This window comes from Rhinatrema bivittatum, chromosome 13, assembly GCF_901001135.1.
Source record: "Rhinatrema bivittatum chromosome 13, aRhiBiv1.1, whole genome shotgun sequence".
In the NCBI taxonomy this organism is placed as follows: Eukaryota; Metazoa; Chordata; class Amphibia; order Gymnophiona; family Rhinatrematidae; genus Rhinatrema; species Rhinatrema bivittatum.
The window spans coordinates 83,450,161-83,470,956 of record NC_042627.1 but is presented as its reverse complement, the minus strand read 5'-3'; positions in this window follow the sequence as shown (position 1 = coordinate 83,470,956).

Here is a 20,796-nt window from a genome sequence, read left to right as displayed (position 1 = left end):
AGGCCTGCCTTCATATTCTCATCCATTTGGAGCCCCAACGTCTTCTGCGTTTTGTGGTACAATTATCAGTTACAGGCACTGCCTTTTGGTCTAGCCACCACTCCCAGAACGTTTTCCCAAGGTCATGATGATAGTAGCACTGTGCCCTCCTGCATCACTCAGACCACCATGACTTGATATATCACTGCCAACCCACAGCATGCTATAAAACAGTAGCTTAGCATGAGTCTTAAAAGGCTATGTCGTTTTTTCCTATGACACTATAGCACTTGCTTATGCTGTGTCAGATCTTCCAGAATAGGAAACTGCATCTGGGATTGCTACCAAATAGGTGCATGTCACTTACAACCAAGCTATCACTATCCATATCTAGCTCTTCTCTAACACTGAAGAAGTACATCACAGCTGCCACACGTCATAGCAGAAAAACCATCAACCTCATGTTATGATTATGCATGTCCCTGGCTGTTCTGCAGTCTGTCCTCCAGAGATACACGTTTATGTGACCCGACACAGTGAATATGGTAGGGCCAATATGCACAGCCTCCAGCTTCTGTTTTACCTGTGTGATGGTCAAGAAAAAACTGTGGCTGACATCTTGACTGACCAGTCACTAACAGGGCACACCTGATCTGGGAATCCCTGTGTTATGACCTGACCCAGACAATGGGAAAGAGGTTTGCAAAATTCCCCCGCACGACTATTGTTTGCAAGGAGTTAGATGCCATGAAATGCAGGGTGGACAATAGTTTGCTGAGGCCCGATATAGTGTGGGACCTTTCCATGACATTGAAACCACATGCGGTCTGAGATCTTCATATAATTTCATGATAGCCTGAGAGCTGAGGCGACACCTGCTAAACCACATGTTCTGACATGCCCAGCAATGTGGTTTGTGGAGGAAAGATGTGCTCCCTGTATCGCCACCGTGCCCTCCTGCAAGGCAAGCGCTGCCATGGGCCCCGGTCTCCCAGTGGGGCCAGTGGCTCCCTTGTAAGGATTTCCCTAGGAGGGAGTTGAATTTCCCTTGTCTGGGTGGTGGATCTTTTTGTTTTCAATGGCAAGCATCCTGAAGCAACCAGTATCCCAATACAAGTAAACTACCCCCTTATATTGTAGCTTTAGGATGACAGGGCAGGTAAGAAAAAGGTGTTTATTTTGGCCCAGGAGTGCTTTGTAGGTGTGTCTTTTAGAAGGTCTCATTTTATCGCACGCAATAGCAGCCGCAATCTGCGATAATGGCCACTGTTGTGTGCTAAAACCGTTTTAGTGCCTCTAAACTCAAGAAAAATAGGTGTTATTTCAGACGTTAAATCTGGCATTATTGTGCATTACATTGCTGCAAAATGCGGTAGGAGATCCTGTTTTACATACTCCTCCCATTTGCATACTCATAATAAAATTCACATGCTTGCTTGCGATGCGATATGTATTGCGCATTTAACTTGTGTTGGATGCCATTTAATGCGTGTTAACGCCTCAATTCGATTTGAAAAAAAGACCCTATTAGTGTTTACTTTTAGAAGGTGTTTTTTTCTGCTGCTGTTTAATCTTCTCTCTTGCGTCTGAGATTATTAACTTGGGCTATCCCATCTGTATATTTTCACAGTGAACTTGCTTTTAGATCAAAATCCTCCAGCAGATATTTATTAATAGCTATGTGTGCTACAATGCTTTGAATAGGCCTTGCTAACTGAAAAAGTTCTTTTACAGAGCTATAAAGAGTATTTTTTGGCTAGTCTTTATGACATTTACCTTTTCAAAAGGAGATAGTAAGAGGTCTACAGTCCTCCAACCTAAACTAAAGACCTGGATTGAGATAGCGTGAAAGACATTTATTTACTTATTTATTATTTTGATTCCTAAGGTCAGTATGACCTCTCCATTAGTTCTCATCTGTTTACGGAGACCCTCTGCCTGGTCAAGTCACTCTATGCACCAGCGTCCTACATCTGGAAAAGCTCAGCCTGCACTTAATCTCCAAGGCTATTCATCCTATTATTTTGGGCCTACTCTGCCTCTAGCAGCATCAATTACAATACAACAGGGCTACCGTGCAACTCATCCATTGGGGCTGTGACTGCTCGAACTCCTGTCTGAACCTCCTTGCAGTATGACCATGGCTATTGTATGTCCTAGTCTCCCTCCGCAATACGCAGATTTCCAAGATGTCTTTTCAAAGAAGGCCAAATCCTGCCACTGCACCACCCTTACAAATGCAGCATTGAATGCCTTCTAAGGAGCAAACCCTCACATGGATGTGTCTATCCCTATCTCTTCCCAAGATTCAGGCTATGTCTGATTACATTTGGGAAAATCTGGAATGAAGATTTATTCAACCTTCTTCTCTGGCAGGTGCTAGGTTCTTCTTTGTTGCAAAGAAAGATGGCTCCCTCCAGCCATGCATAGACTGTGGCCTGAATGTTATCACCAAGAAGGACAGGTATCCATTACCACTAATATCAGGATTTTTTGATCACCTGCAAGGAGCTACAATATTCACCAAGCTGGACCTCAGGGGAGCATATAACCTTATACATATCAAGGCTGGTGACAAGCAGAAGACAGCATTTAGCACTAGTCATGCCATTCGGGCTCTGAAACGCCCCCACAGTTTTCCAAAAAATAGTCAATGAGATCTTTTGCAGCCTTCTCTACTCCTGTGTGGTCATACATTTAGATGATATCTTAATCTTTTCAAGATGGTGAGCTCCCGTCAAAGTATCTGTCTCATTCTCCAACATTTGTGAGAAAACAACCTCTACGCTAAGTTGGAAAAATGTCTTTTTGAACAAGAAGAACTTCCCTGTCTGGGATAGTATCTCATGATGGATTCCTCATGGTCCCTGCCAAAGTAAATGCCTTCACAGACTGGTCCCACCTTGAGGCTCTGAGCTCTACAAAGATTCTTGGGAATTGTGAATCATCATCAGTTTATCCCAAACTACACATCCATACCTGCACCATTTACTGCAAGAATGTAATACTAAAGACTGGCTACCTGAAGCTCCCGAGGCATTTCAGAAGTTAAAGAATTTCACAGACAAACCATGTCTGCATTATCCAGATCCTACATGGCCCTATGATCTAGAATTTGATACCTAGTCACTGTGCATAAGGTCTGTCCTTAGCCAATGCTTGCCAGAGGGAGTTCTCTGGCAGTGTTCCTTCTTTTCTAAGAAGTTCTCTCTAGCCAAATGTAATTATAGCATCTTAGACCAAGAGCTACTGGCTGTCAAACTAGCTCTTAAGAAATGTGTCACCTATTTGAGAGAGCTCAACACTGAATTACAATATATAGACAGAACACAGGAACTTCAAACATACCAAGTTCAGCAACTCAATGCAAGACTAGCCCATTAGTCCTTGTTCTAGGCTCGTTTCAATTTCAGATTGCAATAGCAACTAGCACTCAAGAATCTACAGGCAGATGCCCTCTCTTGCTCTTTCCAGATGGAGGATGTTCCAGAACATCCTAAAACAGGATATTGGCCACTATGGCTACCATCATTCCAGGGAAGATGGTCATACTCTCCAGACTTCATGAGAAAGTGTTAAAATGGACTCATGACTTACCTGTTGCAGGTCACCCTGGATAGGCACGAACCCTTGAACTGCTTCAGAGACACTATTGGTGGCCCAAGATGAAGCAAGATGACAAGGCCTACATTGACTCTAGTTGCGCACAGCAAAAAGCATGCTACGGCTGACTCTGGGAGCTGTTACAGCCTTTGCCTACCAGACCATGGACTTTATTGTGAACCTTTCACTCTCTAATGGTGCCACCATGATTTGGGTGGTGGTAGACAGTCTAAGATGGCACACTTTGTTCCCTTATCGGGCCTTCCATCAGCACCAGAACTGGTGTGCCTCTTCACTCTCCATGTCTTTCCTCTGCATGGCTTACCCAAGCACATTTTGTCTGGCAGAGGAGTCCAGTTCACTGTGTGCTAGTGGCACTCTCTCTGCAGGAAATTTGGCATTACACTTTTTTACACCACATCCTACCACCTGCAAAGGAACGGACATGCAGATCTCACCAATCGCACCCTGAAAACCTTCCTCTGCTCATATGTTAATGAGCTCCAGGATAACTGATCCACCCTGCCATGGGCAGAGTTTTCTCAATACCCATATCAATGTAGCCATCGGATCTTCTTCATTTCATCTGGTCTATGGGAAGCAAACATTACCTCCACTACCATTGCCTATAACAGTGCCTTCACCAGCAGCTCAGTTCTCTGACCAGGAATTTCATGAATTATGGGAACAGAGTGGAGCAATTGCCTGATTGCGAGAGCTGCTGATTGAGTAAAGAAGACTACAGATGCCTATAGGAGACCTGCCCTTCAGTTCAGAATTAGAGAGAAAGTCTGGCTAAGCACTTAGAATTTATGCTTGAACTCCCTTCCATGTGCCTGGCCCTGCACTACGTTGGACCTTTCCTTATATTCCGGCAACTGGGACCCGTCACCTATCAACTAAAATGACCACTTACATTAAAGATCCACAATGTCTTCCATGTATCACTCCTCAAGCCAGTGGTACTCATGGTCCTCTAGGGCACCACCCAAACCAGAGGATGTGTCTATTAATGGGAACACAGTATACAAAATTGAGGGGTGAAGGACTTCTGTCACAGCGTCAAGAGGATCGCATACCTCCTTTCATGGAAGAACTATGAACCAGAAGAAAATTCCTGGGAGCCAGCCTCCAGGATCTTAGACTAGAACCTTCCGAGAGATTTTCACCAATAGTATCCCAGGAAACCCAAAACCTCTGGGAGGGGGCCTAAGAAGAGGAACACTGTTGTGTTTGGCGGTCTGCGGGCTAATGCCGTGAACAGTCACCTTTATCTCCAGCCCGGGGCCAGCCATATAAGCACAGGGATTGAGCCCCAGGGAGTTTCTCTTTTATAATAAGCACAGAGGCTGAGTCCCGGGGAGATCTTTCTGTACAAAGCACAGGGACCAAGCTCAGGGAGTTCCTGACATATATTAAGCACAGGAACTGAGCCCCAGGGAGCTCCTGCCATATAGTTGATCATATAACACCAGTACTCATTGATTACACTAGTTGCCCATTGAACAAGAACACAGTACAAAACCCTAACGATCTTACATAAAGCAATACATAGCGAGCATGTAGAATGGTTAATAGGGATGTGAATCGTTTTTTGACTATTTAAAATATCGTCCGATATATTTTAAATCGTCAAAAATCGTTAGGGCCACGATACAATACCAATTCCCCCAATTTATCGTCAAAAAATCGTAAATCGGGGGAAGGGGGAAGGGGGAGGGCAGGAAAACCGGCACACTAAAACCCCCTAAAACCCACCCCCAACCCTTTAAATTAAATCCCCCACCCTCCCGAACCCCCCCCAAATGCCTTAAATTACCTGGGGGTCCAGCGGCGGTCCGGAACGGCCTCCTGCAATTGAATCGTGTTGTCTTCAGCCGGCGCCATTCTGCAAAATGGCGGCGCAAAATGGCAGCGGCCATAGACCAACACGATTCGACTGCAGGAGGTCGTTCCGGACCCCTGCTGGACTTTTGGCAAGTCTTGTGGGGGTCAGGAGGCCCCCCCAAGCTGGCCAAAAGTCCCTGGGGGTCCAGCGGGGGTCTGGGAGCGATCTCCTGCCGCGAATCATTTTCCGTACGGAAAATGGCGCCGGCAGGAGATCGACTGCAGGAGGTCGTTCAGCCGGGGTCGTTCAGCCGGGGTCCGGAACCCCCGCTGAACGACCTCCTGCAGTCGATCTCCTGCCGGCGCCATTTTCCGTACGGAAAACGATTCGCGGCAGGAAATTGCTCCCGGACCCCCGCTGGACCCCCAGGGACTTTTGGCCAGCTTGGGGGGGCCTCCTGACCCCCACAAGACTTGCCAAAAGTCCAGCGGGGTTCCGGAACGACCTCCTGCAGTCGAATCGTGTTGGTCTATGGCTGCCGCCATTTTGCGCCGCCATTTTGCAAAATGGCGGCGCAGAATGGCGCCGGCTGAAGACAACACGATTCAATTGCAGGAGACCGTTCCGGACCGCCGCTGGACCCCCAGGTAATTTAAGGCATTTGGGGGGGGGTCGGGAGGGTGGGGGATTTAATTTAAAGGGTCGGGGGTGGGTTTTAGGGTGTTTTAGTATGCCGGTTTTCCTGCCCTCCCCCTTCCCCCGATTTTAGCTACGGACCGCCGCTGGACCCCCAGGTAATTTAAGGCATTTGGGGGGGGGGGGGGGGGTTCGGGGGGGGGGGGGATTTAATTTAAAGGGTCGGGGGTGGGTTTTAGGGGGTTTTAGTGTGCCGGTTCACGATTTTAACGATTTTCACGATACTCTAAACACCCAAACGGTGACGATACGATTCCCTCACCCTCCCAGCCGAAATCGATCGTTAAGGCGATCGAGGACACGATTCACATCTCTAATGGTTAAATGCCTCCATAAGACTGCAACTTGAGGTCAGCCAATAAAGGATTACTGGCATTTCCATCCCTAATTTCAGCTAGACTAACTTCAGTCAGAGAAAGGGCTCTGTCTCTTGCAGCACCCAGGATCTGGACCACTCTTCCTGTTGAACTAAGACTTGAGACAAGATTAGCAGACTGTGGCTATTTAAACAGGCCTTTAATGAGAATGACAGCTAAGCAAGCTAGGAATCATGTATAGGCAATGGACAAAAAGCAGCAGATGTATAGTTGACTACTTAAGGTTTATGTTATGTATTGTAATGAGAAGAGCAACAGGCTCCTATCCCGGAGGAACAGTAAGTAGGTACCAACTAAACAGTTGTCAAGCTATCCCAAAGTGAAACAGCAGGGGGCGTTTAGACAACCTGTAAGGACTACAATACCCAGAGTTCCAGAGCGGCAGTGGAAGGCTCGTGACCAGGCTGAGGCTGAGGTGGCTGCTGAAGGTGATCTGGGGGAATTAGTCAGCTGAGTCCCTGCTGTGGGAAGGAGAGGGTGTGTCCCTGAGTGAGGAGGAGGAGGAGATGGACTGGGAGCTGCCTACAGAGGACTCTTCTTTATCCAGCATGGAGACAGAGTAAGTGGAGAAGTAATGTGACGCAGAACTGAGAAAGAACCTGTTGGGGGAAATTGTTTGTCTCCCCTGTTTCTCTAAGAAGGCACTAACTAAAGAAGGTGCTGACTGTGTGGTAGAGGTAAAACATTACTTATAGCACAGCTGTAGGGGAGAAGGGGTGAGTTGTGCTGGATCCCAAATAATAAAAGGCTGTTAGGGCCAGGATTAAAGCCTGACAGCAGACATTTGGATAAAGAGGTTCCAGGTTGCAGTTTTTCTGTCACGGGACTATAGAAGAAGGATTACTGCACAACACTGAGAGAGAGGAATGAGCTGGAACTAATACTAAACTATTCTTTGTTGTTTTTGTTTGGTTTGTTAAACCCTTGCCCTGTGGGGGAGGGGGAAAACTGTTATTTCCCCACTTGTGTGGACCTTGAAAAGGGTACTGGCTAGAGTGACTAGCCCTGTTAAGGATTCGGGCCTGGGTTTAAAGGCTTGCAAATAACCACATTGGAGGGTTGTCAGAGCCTCTAGGATGACAGTGGGCACCATCGGTTGCAGCCGTGCTATCGGGATTGGAGGGCCTGCAAAGCTTTGGAGGAAGAAAATAAGCCCTGCCGGGGAGCCAGTCGGAGGAGCCCACGACAGTATAACAAAATGTATTAGCTTTTATGTTTATGATGTATGCATATTTTTATTTTAGTTTCACTGTAACAAGATTGTAAACTGATGTGAAGGTTAAGTCCATACACCACTATAGAAAACCGTGATAAATAAATAAAATAAAATATATTAAGCACAGGGACTGAGCCCCAGGGAGCTCCTTCTGTATAATAAGGGAGATCATGCTGTATAACAAGTGCTGCTGATGATTAGTAAGCACAGGAGATGATATTCAAAAAGCCCCATGCACATGAGACCGGAGAGAGAAGAGTCCTGACGTTGCATAGAGAGTCAAAACCCATACAAGATCGGAGGCTGTATGCAAGGAATGTCAAACTTCCTACAAACCCCTTGGAGGTTTTTTCTTATTTCAAATTCTTCTACACATAATGTCCCAGAGACCTCTAGGTGGCAATATTGAGATAAAGAAGCAAAATTCTCCCACCTTTCAAGAGTGAGTAAAATGACTTTGTAAATAAAAGTTATCCTATGAGATGTGCCATGAGCGCAAAGGAGCTAATGTCATACCCTGGCTGCCTGTAAACTCACCTGCATCACTCCCAGCCTGACCAGGTTATCCTATGAGATGTGCCATGAGGACAAAGGAGCTAATGTCATACCCTGGCTGCCTGTAAACTCACCTGCATCACTCCCAGCCTGACCAGGTTATCCTATGAGATGTGCCATGAGGACAAAGGAGCTAATGTCATACCCTGGCTGCCTGTAAACTCACCTGCATCACTCCCAGCCTGACCAGGTTATCCTATGAGATGTGCCATGAGGACAAAGGAGCTAATGTCATACCCTGGCTGCCTGTAAACTCACCTGCATCACTCCCAGCCTGACCAGGTTATCCTATGAGATGTGCCATGAGGACAAAGGAGCTAATGTCATACCCTGGCTGCCTGTAAACTCACCCTGCATCACTCCCAGCCTGACCAGGTTATCCTATGAGATGTGCCATGAGGACAAAGGAGCTAATGTCATACCCTGGCTGCCTGTAAACTCACCCTGTATCACTCCCAGCCTGACCACGTTATCCTATGAGATGTGCCATGAGGACAAAGGAGCTAATGTCATACCCTGGCTGCCTGTAAACTCACCCTGTATCACTCCCAGCCTGACCAGGTTAGTTACAGAATAAAGCAGAAAACATTTGAAATAGAAAGGTTTGAGTCAGTTTAAGCTGGCTACATGTTACTATCAAAATTAAACAAGCCTATTGCTCCACTAATGAAAAACTACCACAGGATTAAGAGCCATCAGTCTGTCAATCCATTTTGGGGGTCATGTTGAGTAGGGATGTGCACACAGGTAATTGTGTTTGTCTTGCCTTACTTTCATTTGTTCATTTTTAATATTCAGAAAATAGTACGCACTATTTGCTAATAATGCACAATTTCTGAAAAGAAAAATTGCTGAAATTTCTCCTTTTAAAAATTTTCAGTTTTAAAAAAATAAAACAGGCTCATTCATCACATTTTTACATATTCATTTCAAATGAATGCACATTCCTAATTTTGAATACAACATAAGATGTGCCATGTTGGGTTAGATCAAGGGTCCATATCCTGTTTGACAGTAGCCAATCTGGATCTCTGTGAAGTACCTGACAGATCCCAAAGAGTTTATCCAATAGTCTATCCAGTAGGAGAAAATATTTGTTTACTCAATACATAGTTAACCTCTGGAATTCGATGCCAGAGGATGTGGTAAAAAATGTTAGTGTAGCTCTGTTTAAAAAAAGTTTTGAACAAATTCTTGGAGAAAAAGTTCATAACCATTATCAAGATGAACTTAGGAAATCCACTGCTTATCCATAGAATCTAATTTACCATTTGAAATCCTACCAGGAGCGTGTGATCTTGGAGGAGAAGTCCATTACCTGCTATTAATCAAGTTGAGTTAGAAAATAGCCACTGCTATTACTAGCAACAGTAACATGGGATAGACTTAGTTTTTGGGTAATTGCCAGGTTCTTATGGCCTGAATTGGCCACTGTTGGAAACAGGATGCTGGGCTTGATGGACCCTTGCTCTGACCCAGTATGGCAAGTCTTAGGTTTTTGTTGCCTGTTCCCAGGAATAAGTGGTGGCTTTCCCAAAATCTACCTGGCTAATAATTACATATGGACTTTTCTTCCAGGAACTTGTCCACACCTCTTTTAAACCCCACTATGCTGGATGTCTTGACCACATCCTCCAGCAACACATTCTACAGTTTAATTGTACATTGCATGAAAAAAATGCTTTCTCCAATTTGTTTTAGATCTGTTGGTTGTTAGTTTCCTGGACTGTCCCCTTGTTTTAGTATTGAAGGGAAGGGTAAATAACCATTCCCCTCTTCCACTCCACTCATGATTTATAAAATTTCTATTACATTTTCTTTCAGTCATCACTGTTCCAAGCTACATATATCTAATCTGTTTAGCCTCTCTTCTCCTTTATCATTTTTGTTGCCCTTCTCTAGTTCTGCTGTCTCTTTGTTTAGACGGGGGAACCAGAACTGTACCCACCCAGCACATAAGATGCAGTCACACCAGGAGCAGTAGAGAGGCAATATCAACTTTGAGATGTTGAAAAGAACCAGTGCAAGGACAATTCCTGTGGCACACCATTAGCAATGCTCCTTTCCTCAGCGGGAGATCACGAACGTTATGCCCTCTTGTAAGGTGATCCTGGGATGTAGTTGGAGGATATGCCAGTTCTTCAAAAAAGCTGATTCACATTCATTTCTTTTCACAATGCACAAGTATAGTCTCATTACGTCATGGGCACTGATGGTCGCCGATTGGTTGAATTGAGTCAATATAGTAGCGTGAGTCAGCTTGGAATGTTATGGTAATGTCATTATGAAAGCCAATGGCGTTTGAGCTTGAGGAAGAGCCTTTACATACGGTGGCATTTGGTCTGGTTATTTTCAGCTTTGTAAGTATTTGCTTGAAAGTATTAAGAACATTTATGAATTGGATATGTGTTCATCTTTTTTCATGTTTTTTCACAGCTTTATAGGGAGTAACACAAGAGGCATTTATTTGGCGCCATTTTGTTAAAGTGGCTCAATTGAGTCTTTTCACCTTTATAAAAACATTGTGGTAATTATACTAAATATTCAATTTTTTTAATATGTGGATTGTTTTTTGGTTTCATGATTTGTTAAAGGTTGCATAAAGGTTGTTTTTTTTGTTTTTTTTAACACACATCACTTTTGACAGGAACAGATAATCAGATAAACGACACCATAATTTTATAGTTGATGAAGTAACATAGCCCAGTTGGCTGTGTGTTGGAAGAAATATATACTGTATCAGTTTGCAAAAGAGTACAGGAACTGCAAGGAGAATGCCTTCCAGTGCTGGTTGTGTAAGCAAGTTTAGGAGTGTAGGGACCTGTCTGCTACAGGACACTTGTCAGATTTGGCAGTATTTAGGAGATAATACATGTCTCTAAGAGCCTGGCTAATAAGCACCAGTTTACCCTAAAGAAAGTTCTGTACCATGAGTGAATTCACGCATGCCATAAACCTTAGCTGCTTAATATATTAATACTTATGGCTAATTTACTTACCCCTGGTCCCAACTTCAGGCGATCTACCCTGTTTACCTCTGAAGCAGGCTCCGGCTTGAGAACTGGAGAATGTGGGTAACTGAAGAGACTATTCTGGGAAGGGTTCTGGCAGAGCTGTCTTGGGGCTTGCTTCTGGGTCCCCTTCCCATATTGGCAGAGCTGTCAGGCTGCTCTCAGCTCCCCGTAGCCTCAGACTGCTAACCACCATCTCTCGTCAGGACGTCTTCTCTCTCTTGGCTGCCTAGTCTTCTCCCTCCTCGATAGCAGGGAGTGCTGGTCTGCTTTGGACTCCCCTGTCGCTCTTCCTTTCTGGGTCAATCTTCTGGTTTTGCCTTCAGGGTCTCGCTCCCTGTCTTATGCTTTCCAGCTGATAAATATGCACAAGCTCATGAATAATCATGTGGTGGGTGGAGGGTCTTTGCAACATTGTAGGTCTTTTCCCCCCTCTCCATTTCTTCAGGGGGAGAACTGCCACATTTTTATGCCAGAGTGTTTTTCTCTGTCTTAGACTGCCCCCCCCCCTCTTCCAAGGCTGGGGGGTCTTTCTAACCTCTGGACTTGCTTGGCCAGTCCCTGACTCCTGCTTATGAGCTTAAGTTGTTGCTTTGTCCTTGTCTTTTTTATTTAAGCAGGCACTTACAAACAGGCAGATCTAGATAAAGTATCCTTCAATGTATCAGGGCAAGGTCTCTTGTTTTTTCACGGAGACAGTGTCTTTTGGGGCCTGTCAGTATTTGACTACATATTTCTTGGTTATGATTCATTTTTGGTGCTTTCAGTGGTAAAACATGGGATATCTCCCTACAGTTGTAGCTGTGTCCAGGGTGCAAAAAATCAGAACGGATCAATCACAAAGGTTATGCCTGCTTGGTTAGGTCATCCTAGGTATTTCCTGGAACTCAGGATATAATTGGAAGGTATGCCAATTCTTCAAAAATCGATTCATAGACAAGATTTATGTCTGTTGAAAACAGAAGCACACATGTCAGTCTGTGGTCTTCATAATATCTTTTAGGAAGTAGCAATCCTTCACAGAGGCAACATTTAGCTTGTAAGAAGTATGCTTTGGGAATGACATGTTCTGAATAATCACAATCTTTAGATATTTGTGTCATAATGTCAGCTTGTAATTGAACATAATCCTTGGTAGTGCAAATACGGCGTAACTGTAGAAAGTGAACAATGGGAAGTGTGTTTCAAATGGCAAAGATGTGCACTGTCAAACTGCAACAGACTGTTGGCTTCTGAAACAAAGTTGTGCAAATTCCAAATTTGATTTTAATGATCAGATCAAAAAAAAGATATCTAATGTTGTTGAATGTCTGCAGTGAATTACAAGTTAGAGTTCAAATTATTAAGTCAATTTATAAAAGCCATGCAGGTTGTCCAGGAACCATGCCACAAGATGAAAATATCATTGATGTAGTACTTCCAGAGCATTATTTCCTGCATGAATAGTTAGATATCCTGCCAATTAGCTTCAAAATGACCCATGTAGACATTGGCCAAATTGGGGTCGTTGTGGCCCCCATCACAGTATCTGCAACCTGCTGACACAGTACTTTGTTAAACATAAAGAAGTTCTTGGTCAAAGAACTCTAAAAGTCGCATTAGGAATTGTGTGAGTATGCGTAATGTCATGGAAACTAACCCATGCGCAATGATGTGAGTTCTGCAAAATGGCCCACACTGCTGAGAATATTCACCAACTGTGCTTCAATTTGTCTCATTGTCCATCTTCATTTATTTATGTATTTGTAGAGTTTTATATACCGTTATTCGGTAGAACCATCATAACTGTTTACAAAATATGCAATTAGCATACAATCAAATGGAGTTAACATAGTAGTTGGGAACAGTAGAGTATTGTGAACAGTAAACATTTTTCTTAGTAGTATTGCTCAGTGTCCTTCTCCCTGATGCTCTGTCACTTTGGCAGCAGAAGGAAAACATTTGTAGAGGGCCCCTACTGGGTCTATGCTAAGAGGAATTACCAACTGTGTAGGTAGAAGAGAACTCTTTTAGTAGGTGTACAGCTCCTCCATTTGTGCTGCTGTGTTCTTTGACCTTTACTACTATCAAAAGGGGAAACATCTAGAGCACTGGCTCCCAACATGGGGTGTTTAAGACCATCGCAGGGGTCCACCAGAAGGGATGCAAGAAAGTTAATCTGTGGGGGAAAAGAATGGGCTCTGTGATTAGCAGAGTGAGAATGAGGAGCACTGCTGCCCTGGACTCCTCACCCCATATTACTGCAGGCCAAGAGGAGGGCATCAAACCATACTGCTTTATGTCCAGGAGAGGTAGGGAAGCGAGGAACGAATTGCAGGCCTCAAGACTCAAATCCCACTGCTGCACAGCGAGGATCTGGGGAAAAGAGGGACTGATTGCAGTTGTCAAACCTACAGCAACCTCTGCTGTAGAGTGAGGAAAGCAGGGCGATCACAACCGTGAGAAGCATTTCCCTGTACTGCCATGTGCTCTGGCCCTGGCCTGAAACAGAGGGAGGAGAGGAGAGGAGTAGAATGACTCGTAGGAGCACATAGGACCAGGGTGGACAATGTGAGGGGAAAGAATGAGACAGCAATGAAGAGGAAGAAAAGGAGATAGGAATTCATCTGAGCAATAAGAATAGATAGTGGCCTATCGGGAGAGATAAGACCACATGACATTGGGGAAGAGAAGGAGAGGCCCCCAGGATTTATGCTGGACCAGAGGTAGAAAAAGGGATTAAGAGAGAAAGGAGAGATGACCAACAGATCAAGGAGGAAGAGACAGCCAGGTGTGGCTATGTCATTAAATACAAGATGGGTAGATATTCAAAAGCCATTTAGACGGATAACTGAAAAGTTATCCATCTAAATGGCTTAGCCGTGATATTCATCTATTTTCCAGCTAAATGCTAGGCAGATACCTCTTTATGTGGCTGGAAATGAGCTGGTTATGTTTGGGGCGTTCCTGGGGTGGGTGGTAGGTGTTCTGGGAGGAGCAGAGTCGGCCGGTTAATTTAAGGGGATAACTCTAGCAGATAACTCTTTATGTGGCTGGAAATGAGCTGGTTATGTTTGGGGCGTTCCTGGGGTGGGTGGTAGGTGTTCCGGCAGGAGCAGAGTCGGCCGGTTAATGTAAGGGGATAACTCTGGCTGTGCTGGATGTACGTATCTTGCTAACTTAAGATCGCCAGGTATACTCAGCGCTGCTGTTGTGTGGGATAGGTGTATATGCCTAACTTATCTACTCGCTCAGCAGCTGAATATGGACCCCAAACGTTATTTAGAAGGACAAACAGATCTCATAGGCCTTCTTCCCTTTGAAAACCAGGCTATTTTGCTTTTTCTAAAATCTAGATTATGTTGTGATTATTATTTTCTGTATGTGCTGTAAGAATTCTAAAAGAAAATAATAAAAGTTTAAAAAAAAACCCACAGGCTTAAAGGGGGGATCAGTTTCACATCTTTTCCTCATGTAACAAGGCCCCTGCCAGGATAAAGAGGAGGACTAGGTTGGGGGTTCATGCAGGGAGTTAATTCTGAAATCCTCATGCGCTGTCACACATGTACTTAGCAGTATTTGTGCTTGCATAAGTGCATTCTCCTGGTGCCCATTCTCTGCCAGCTCATGCCAAGCTGCAACTTCTCAACGCCCTTCCTCTTCTCTATTCCCAGTAAAGTTATGTTCTAACCACATTCATGGTCCAGCATGATTAGTACTCTCCTTGTTAAAGACTTTTATGCAATGCTCAAAGATCAATCTGCCCCCAACAGAGTATCCTGGAAAATAAAAGGGACATATGGATGGTATAGGAAGGTTTAAGCCCTTGGAATCGGACTCCTCAGTGAGGGCCGCAGCACAGGCATTGCACCTGTTTTAATCCCTTTAAATTTTTCTTAATTAATGACAATTTTTCTGACTGCACTGAGGTGTTTTCAGGCTGGATCTGGCCTTCCTGCCCTGTAGTCCCAGTCTATTCTGCACACCTGCACCTGTTACCATGGTAACAAGGCCTAGCAACAGCTTCCAGCCCACAAATCTGCATCACAACTCCATCTCCCTCCTCTGAGAGACACCTCCATGTAATGCCCCTCACTGTCTCCCTCCTCTGAGAGACATCTCCATGTAATGCCCCTCACTGTCTCCCTCCTCTGAGAGACATCTCCATGTAATGCCCCTCACTGTCTCCCTCCTCTGAGAGACATCTCCATGTAATGCCCCTCACTGTCTCCCTCCTCTGAGAGACACCTCCATGTAATGCCCCTCACTGTCTCCCTCCTCTGAGAGACACCTCCATGTAATGCCCCTCACTGTCTCCCTCCTCTGAGAGACATCTCCATGTAATGCCCCTCACTGTCTCCCTCCTCTGAGAGACACCTCCATGTAATGCCCCTCACTGTCTCCCTCCTCTGAGAGACACCTCCATGTAATGCCCCTCACTGTCTCCCTCCTCTGAGAGACACCTCCATGTAATGCCCCTCACTGTCTCCCTCCTCTGAGAGACACCTCCATGGGCCTCTCCTCTCCCTGCAGCACCCCCATGTAATGCCCCTCACTGTCTCCCTCCTCTGAGAGACACCTCCATGGGCCTCTCCTCTCCCTGCAGCACCCCCATGTAATGCCCCTCACTGTCTCCCTCCTCTGAGAGACATCTCCATGGGCCCTCTCCTCTCCCTGCAGCACCCCCATGTAATGCCCCTCACTGTCTCCCTCCTCTGAGAGACATCTCCATGGGCCTCTCCTCTCCCTGCAACACCCCCATGTAATGCCCCTCACTGTCTCCCTCCTCTGAGAGACATCTCCATGGGCCTCTCCTCTCCCTGCAACACCCCCATGTAATGCCCCTCACTGTCTCCCTCCTCTGAGAGACACCTCCATGGGCCTCTCCTCTCCCTGCAGCACCCCCATGTAATGCCCCTCACTGTCTCCCTCCTCTGAGAGACATCTCCATGGGCCTCTCCTCTCCCTGCAGCACCCCCATGTAATGCCCTCACTGTCTCCCTCCTCTGAGAGACATCTCCATGGGCCTCTCCTCTCCCTGCAGCACCCCCATGTAATGCCCCTCACTGTCTCCCTCTTCTGAGAGACATCTCCATGGGCCTCTCCTCTCCCTGCAGCACCCCCATGTAATGCCCCTCACTGTCTCCCTCCTCTGAGAGACATCTCCATGGGCCTCTCCTCTCCCTGCAACACCCCCATGTAATGCCCCTCACTGTCTCCCTCCTCTGAGAGACATCTCCATGGGCCTCTCCTCTCCCTGCAGCACCCCCATGTAATGCCCTCACTGTCTCCCTCCTCTGAGAGACACCTCCATGTAATGCCCCTCACTGTCTCCTTCCTCTGAGAGACACCTCCATGTAATGCCCCTCACTGTCTCCTTCCTCTGAGAGACACCTCCATGGACCTCTCCTCTCCCTGCAGCACCCCCGTGTAATGCCCCTCACTGTCTCCCTCCTCTGAGAGACACCTCCATGTAATGCCCCTCACTGTCTCCTTCCTCTGAGAGACACCTCCATGTAATGCCCCTCACTGTCTCCTTCCTCTGAGAGACACCTCCATGGGCCTCTCCTCTCCCTGCAGCACCCCCATGTAATGCCCCTCACTGTCTCCTTCCTCTGAGAGACACCTCCATGTAATGCCCCTCACTGTCTCCTTCCTCTGAGAGACACCTCCATGGACCTCTCCTCTCCCTGCAGCACCCCCATGTAATGCCCCTCACTGTCTCCCTCCTCTGAGAGACACCTCCATGTAATGCCCCTCACTGTCTCCTTCCTCTGAGAGACACCTCCATGTAATGCCCCTCACTGTCTCCCTACTCTGAGAGACACCTCCATGGACCTCTCCTCTCCCTGCAACACCCCCATGTAATGCCCCTCACTGTCTCCCTCCTCTGTGGAAGCAAAACAAATTCTTAGCATCCAGTCACATGAATCCAGAACAAGTGGGTTATGCCCCTCTACCAGCAAATGGAGACTGAGCAAACTGACGTCACAGTATTTATACCCTTGCAGTGACATCAGCCTGCCAGTGTTCTCCGTCTCCAGCAGATGGTAGACGTGCATCTCCCTACTGGGGATTGCTTCATTTTGAGAAAGGAGAATTAAGGAAAATAAATTTGCCCCCCTCTCCTGCAGTGATACCAAATGGTCCCTCCCACAGTTGAAAATCCTTGCGGTGATTTCCATGGTCCTTCAGATGAGTGCCTTGGACTTGTAGCTGGTTTTCAGCCAGCAAGGACTTAGCTGATTAAGCAGCTGAAATGTAGCAGGTGCAGGAAGCCAAGCACAGCAGTGATGGTACTCAAACAGGTAAGGCGGTATTACAGTAAGTTAAAGAAATGTAAGAGAAATATAATATACAGAGGCTTAGGAGGCTTTTGTTGTGTATGAGTTCCTCTGTCCCCCGGTCTCCATGCTCAGCACGCCATTCCAGCGTTGCTCCCTCTCCGTGGGAGGTCAAGGGATGTGGGCAGCCTCCTTAGGCTAGGCCACAATGGCATTTCGCGTGCTTTCTTAGGCTGCCCTCTATAGGATTATCTGTTCAGTGTGTGCGTTTAGCTGTGCATCCAAGTTGAGCGGTCAATCGTCCATATAGTCTGTACGTCCACATTAAGCAGCACCGTAGTGTCCGCACGCTTACCTGTGTGCGCAAGTTGTACTGTGCGCTTAAGTTTTTTGGGGTGCCTAAGTCTTGGACACCTGATTAGACACCTAGGTGGGTTGCCTAAGTGTTAGGTGCCTAAAAATTAGGAGTGCAAGTTGGGCATATATATATTAAAAAAAAAAAAAAAAAGCAGCTAGATGAACGCCTCCAGCCGCCGCTCAGCGCACTGTCGGCCATAATTGTGCCTATATATAAGAAGCCTGAGTGCCTATCATATTAGGGCATCTCAGGCAGGAGTGCCTGCAAACGTGTGCCAGCGCTGTTTGGAGGCTCAGGGAGAATTATCTTCCTCTGATTTCACTAAACCTGGTTCTTCCCAGCCGGATATAGGTCTGGATAAAGAAGACTCAGGGAAGTTCCAAAATTTTGGCCTCCACCTAACTAGTTCCTCAGCAGGGGACGGTAGCTCAGTGAGAACACTTCAGGTGCCTCCTGGTTAGGGTAGAATTTTTCCAGGGGTTGCAATCTTCAATGCTCCTGGAGCAGAGGCGCAGGTAGTAACCAGGCCTGGAGCTTCTGTCAAGCCCTGGAGTAGTCCAAGATTGGCTGCAGGACCTCCTGATAGAGATCCGGATAGTAAGGATTACGACGCAGATCCGGGGAAATTCTTCCAGGATTAGAACCATAGAGAACTATGCTATGGTTCTTTCATATGAACTGCCAGCTCTGATTTCTCAGACCTTGAACCTGCTCAGGGCTCCTGGGACTCCCATTTTGGTTTCCTTGTGTAAAGCCTCTTGTTTTTTCCCCATGTTGGGGGCCATTCAAGAACTGATTGGAGCTTCCCACTCAAGATCAGAGGCAAATATCAGAGGGGGGTCTGGTTTTGGAAGGCCTGTACCCTCTGGCTCCAGTGGTTAGAGAGTGCTTACATTTTCCAAAGGGTGATGCACTTGTCAGTGCAGTCTCCAATTAGACCATTATCCCTGTGGAAGGAGGAGTGGCCTTGAAGGATGCTTATGATAAAAAGCTCGAGACCATCCTTAAGCAAGCATTTGAAGCAGTGGCAATGACCTCGCAGATTGCTTCTTCTTGTTCCTTGGAGGCTCACTCCTGTTTGCTTCTCTCCCAGGAGGTTGATAACTTAAGCTCCAGGGCAGTTATGGAAGCCACTGCTGCCTTCTTGGCAGATGCGGGCTATGATTTGGGGGTGGCTTCTATAGTAGCAGCCAGGTGTCAGTTATGGTTGAGAAATTGGTCAGTCAATGCAACCTCCAAGGCCAACCTCACCAAATTGCCCTTTAATAGCTGGCTTTTATTTGGGAGCGAGTTGGAGAAACTGGCAAGTAAATGGGATGAATCTCCGGTTCCTTGTTTGCCAGAGGATAAGAAGCAGGCGCAGCGCTCCTTTAACATGAGAGGTCGGGCTAGAGGAACCAGGCGTTTTCAACCCTAGGGAGGAGCGACCTTTCAGTAGGTCTCAGTCCTTTCGTCCCAGACAGGGCACAGGATTGGGTGGTAGAACCTCCTGATCCTCCCAATGAAGGCTTGCAGACTCACCCCCGAGAACAGGACATAGGGGGACACTTCTCTCTCTTATCAGAGGTGAGTCACACTGCCTGAAAAATTCCACTTAAATCATTTTATATAGCGATAGATTCCTGTGATTCAAAATTTCAATTTATTAGGTCTTGCAATACTATGAGATTTCTTTTTTTGGGCTGGGTTTTTTTCAACACAACTGTTTATATGAAGCCCACTGATCATGATTTTTTGCAAAATTCCTGTGCTCATTCTCAAATTTATTAAAAGACAATTTGCCATTTTTTTCTTGCGTCCGTCGGTCTCAGACGGCTTCGACCTCTGTGCCTCACCTTTCTCTCTGCTCTCCCCGCTAGCCTTGGGAAGATGGCGACCGCCGCGTCTGCAGCCGCTCTCTCCGGCGTCCCCGGAACGGCAATGGCAAGGCAATCCGCCATGTTTCTCCCAAGGGCCTCATAGGGTGTGCGTGCGCACGCCACCCTCGTCTTTATCCACGTCATGGCGGGAACCTCGGGGGTGGCCCCTCGAGTGACGTCACGTCATCCGGGTATTTAGCCTGACCTTCGTTTGCTAACAATTCGAGTTAGCAAGGATTGGACTTGTCCGGTCTAAGCTACTCTGCCACTTCCCTGCTGCTGCTGGAAGCTCCCTCTGCCCTTCGGGGTAATTCTCCAACCTAGGTACCCGCTCCTCGGGGGCCCTTTGCTTTCTTTCAGGTGCCTATCAGGGATCAGGTACTCGCTCCTCGAGGGCCTGCTATCCCTTAAGTCATGACAAACGACTGATTTTAGGACAATATTACTGTGGACATGTGAGGTAATCAACATTTTTCAATATCTAGTAATGAAGAAAGTTTACTTTACAACCAGTTCTTCAAATTTTGTGCTATATATTATTTCTCCCAGCTCAATTATATGTAGGTAAGAGCAAAAGGTCTTTGTGTACATATTTGCTCACAAGTTGTTAAATCAGCAATGGGATGCTCCCTTAGTCTCATTGTTTAAATCATTCTCATAATTTTGATGAGCTCTGCTTTTTAGTTATCGATTAAAGCAACAGCATTGCTGTGCTTATGAAGTAAGGAGGAGGCACTGTTTGTTAATATGGAAAGAGGGAATGAAATATCTATTTATACTGGTGTAATATATAGACCCCCCCCCCCCCAATCACAGACAGAAGAGATAGAGATGTAATAGACAATATTCACAGGATTACTGTAAAAGAGAAGAAGCTGTTACCACTAGGGGATTTTATTTATTTATTTATTTAGCATTTTTATATACCGCGGTTCATGTAACAGGTTACAAATCACCTCGGTTTACATTATAACAACCATTGCGTAAGAGTGCATTACAATGAACAGAGTGGAACAACTTGGATTAGGAGTTGGGTTTAACATTGAGGTAG